The sequence below is a fragment of the Desmodus rotundus genome, chromosome 6, assembly GCF_022682495.2.
Source record: "Desmodus rotundus isolate HL8 chromosome 6, HLdesRot8A.1, whole genome shotgun sequence".
NCBI lineage: Eukaryota > Metazoa > Chordata > Mammalia > Chiroptera > Phyllostomidae > Desmodus > Desmodus rotundus.
This window is the reverse complement of record NC_071392.1, coordinates 47,839,339-47,843,282: the sequence shown is the minus strand read 5'-3', so window position 1 is coordinate 47,843,282 and position 3,944 is coordinate 47,839,339. Positions and strand designations below refer to the sequence as shown.

Genomic DNA, 3,944 nt, shown 5'->3' with positions numbered 1-3,944 from the left:
AACATTATTATTGCTAATATTGAAAAAATGAATGAGTCTGACAACATCAAGTTTGTAGGGAATGTGAATCAATGTGATCAGATTGTTGGGAGGAGTATAAATTAATAGAATCACTTTGGAAAATAATTTGTCATTATATTGTAAAGTTATTCATGCTTTAAGACCCATTAATGCCGTATCTAGGTAGAGATCCAAAAGAAACATTAGCACCTGTGTAATATGAAACAGGAGACTTTCATAGCAGGAAATACCTATTGGCAAAAGAAAATATAAATAAAATTTGGTAGAGTCACACAATGGATTATAATACAGATGTGAAAATAATGAACTACTGTTTTAACCACAAGATGTCTCAAAACAATGTTGATTAAGAACAGGCTACAGAAGACTAACTGTAGTGTGATACTAATTTTATTAACTGAACAAATCATAAGTAATTATATATTATTAGGTGCACAAGCATATTTGGTAAAACATTTTTTTTTAATTTTTTTCATGTCAGACGGGTAATGTGCCGATGTCATAACAAGGTTTGTGGGAGGCACATGTCACACAAGAGCGTGAATACCCAATCATCATGCTTATGAATTATGAAACATTTTTAAAAAGCAAAGGAATAACAAACATCAAATTTAAGAGATGAGCCCTGGCCAGTGTGGCTCAGTTGGTTTGAGTATTGTCCTGTGAACCAAAAGGTCACTGGTTCAATTCCCTTTCAGGACACATGCCTAGGTTGTGGGTTCAGTTCCCAGTAAGGGCATGTGTGAGAGGCAACCAATCGATATTTCTCTCACAACGATGTTTCTCTCCCTCTCTCCCTCCTTTGCCCTCTCTCTAAAATCATAAGCATGTACTCAGGTGAGAATAAAAAGTAAATTCTACAGACGAGTAACCTATGTGAGAGGGAGAGAGCTTGGATAGATAGGGTATCCTGAGGTCAAGCGAAAATGATAATAGTTCTTAGCTGGGCATTAGTTTCAGTATTTACCCACTAGGAAATAAAACAAACATGAAGAAAAACAAGGTCATGCATTGATCAATGATGGGAGGATGCCATGAATCAAGAAATTCAATTCATTTCACTCTGTGCATTTGAAATTTATTTGTAATATTGAAGGAGTTCAGAACAAACCCCTCAAGATGTGCTACTTTGGCACGTAGATTATTTTGGTCTGAAGGCAATACAGATCCTGGAGAATGAAGAGAAACTTTTACCGCTTCCTTAAAAAATCTAAATTAGGGCCCTTGCCCATAATAAAAATTATTACCAGAAATAAATTTTTATGACATATCCATATGGCAGGGCAAACATCTAATTACTGAGCATCTGTGTTCCTTTTTGTCCTGTAAGTGACCTTTCTCCCCTCTGAAGTCCCAGGCACTTGACCCCATTCCTGGGCTCAGAATGCCATGTATCCCTCATTTTACCTTTCTGTATGTGGGGGTCCCTGACTCTCTTGTGTGTGTGTGTGTGTGTGTGTATGTGTGTGTGTTGGGGGTAGGTCCCCATAAATATGTATGTCATTAAATTTGATTATTTTCTCTTGTGAATGTGTCTAATGTTGAATTAGTAGGCTAGCCAGAACTTAGAAAGGTAGATAAAAATTACTTTTCACAATTTTTGTAAAAGTGTGTGAAAGCTATAAAAGAAAATTTCCTTAATCACACTACCCAAGTGCAACAAGCAGCTCCTTTCAGAAGTCTCATTTAGTGCCTGGAACATACTTTTATAGCCTTCCAGTGCAGTGTGAAGTGTTGCTGTTCTTGTCAACAAACTGGAGCCAGTGTGGTGTTACTTCCCGCAGCTCTGAGGTCAGAAGAAGGATTTTGAAAACCTGGGCTAGGAAGGTAAGGAAAGAAACAAGAAGGTGTCAACTCAGGCTCCTCAGGGACAGGTTTTAGCTTTTCTTAAAAATCTGGTTCCAAAAGTCTCAATTAAATTCTAAAAACAAAGCCAAATAAGAGTACTGCAAAGTAAGTGTTTAAGTGTCAGCATTTTAGGTCTCATTTATATTGTAACACTTCACACTTTTCTTCTGTGTGGTTCATTATTAAAAATTTTTAATGAATGTATACAGCCCTCCATTTCCACATAAAAACATAGAAAAACATTTAATTTAGAAACAACAACCCAAAAGAGACATCTGGGAGGCTAGAATGTATGTACATTTGAAGCAGTGTCCCCTGAGATATCAGACAAGCACATACAGTCAGTGTCTGCCATCTCATGGGCAGTGCGTCAAGGGGACATTGGCACGGTGGAAACTGATTGGACTTAGCAGTGGAAAGAAGACCCATACCGGGAGTCCTTGCTGGGGTTCCAGCTAACTGTGAACTTATGAACCTCCTTCTGTAATGGGGTGCAGGCTGAGAGGCTCCAGGGCCCCCCCCGCACAAGCCTAGCTGGAGGCCTGGGAAAAGCAGCAGCACAGGGATTGAGAGTTATTTTGCACATCAATAATAGCAGGCTAGCTTCAGAGCCTGCATGGAGCCAGGGAGATGGGCATGAGTTTGACCTGTGATGTATCTAGAAGGTAGTTCCCCTCCCATTAACAGTGTCTGCATGAGAGCTTGGAGATAGTTCCCTCTACACCATGGGGCCCACACCTGCCCAGACTAACTATGACAAGCCAAGAAAGGCAGAGAACACAGGAGTGCTAAGCAGGTGTAGCTGATTGTGGGAGGAGTTGGAAATGGCGTTACGGAAAACTTCAGTCTGGGATTTAAACAAAAAAGTGGGCCACTGTGTCGGACGGGGACAATGCAGGACCATGCGGGAAGAAAAGGGGTGAAAGTGTTACAGAGCAAAGGCAGGGGGTGGTTCACGATAAATTATTACAGAAAGGATTCCTCCTTTCTGTCTCTGGAGGTTCCTTCCCCCCACTCCCACCTGCTAGGTTCGAAATGCCTGCCGCCAGAGGAAAGACGTCTCTCTCAATGCCAGAGACTGGTGAAAAGGAAAGGAATTGTTTATTTAAAAGTTACACAAACTTAGAATAATGACCTAATGTCTTCAATAAGATACTAAAGTCCTTTAGAATACCTACAGATGCACAGTCCTTCCCTCTCCCTGTGCCCAGTCTGGGGTACCGTGTCTCAGGAAAAGAAGTAGAAGTCCGTGATTCAGGCTCCCGGCACCATCAGCTGTGTGGCTGCTGCAATCTCCAGTTAATCCAAAGCCATGTGGCACCTTCTCATGGCCCACCAGCAAGAGTCCTCTCTCCCCTTTTCTTCCCAGCAAAGTCTCTCCTGCTGCCTAAGCCGCGTGGCAAAAAGAAGCACTCCAAAACCACGTGGTCCTCTCTACTCTCCTTCAGAACCGCGTGGTCCTTTTCCCCACTTCAGAACCACATGGACCTCTATCTATCTACTTGCTTCAGAGCCTCGTGGTCTACTCCTTCCTTCAGAGCCGCATGGTCTCCTCCCCATTTACTTTGGAGCCGCGTGGTCTCCTCCCTATTTACTTTGGAGGCGCGTGGTCTCCTTCTTTTACTTTGGAGCCGCGTGGTCTCCTTCCTCTATGGCTGCCGGGCCTAGGTTTAAATCCCAGTGCCCATCTTCCTTTGCAGCCCCATTTCTGACTCCTCCTACAGTCAGTTACACCTGCCAGCATCCTTGTATTCTTCCAGCTTTACTGGGCTGCCATAGTAAGTCTGGGCAGGTGTGGCCCCATGGCGTGGAGCCAATCATCTCCAAGCTCTCCCACAGGCCCTGTAACCAGGGGGAGTTGCTTCCCAGTCCCATCTTGGGTGGAATTTGGTCCCATCCCCCTGGCTCAAAGCATGGCCACAGCTACTTAACACATCCATGAAACCAGTTAAAGGTTATAGATATGTTAAATGACTGTGCCAGGGGTTAGCTGCAAAGCTCTTGCTACCCAAAACAGCTCTGAATGGCCCTGTTCCATGTGTCCCATCCCCCCTGGCTCAGGCCTGTGGGGGTGG

At 43.3% G+C, this 3,944-nt stretch overlaps 1 non-coding gene across 1 annotated transcript; it reads right to left on the bottom strand.

Annotated features, from left to right (window-relative positions):
- Positions 1 to 496: 496 nt before the first annotated feature.
- Positions 497 to 600, bottom strand: LOC112303754 (small nucleolar RNA U13). The gene has a single exon (XR_002974684.2). It is a non-coding gene; the product is annotated as a small nucleolar RNA U13 (small nucleolar RNA).
- Positions 601 to 3,944: the final 3,344 nt, after the last annotated feature.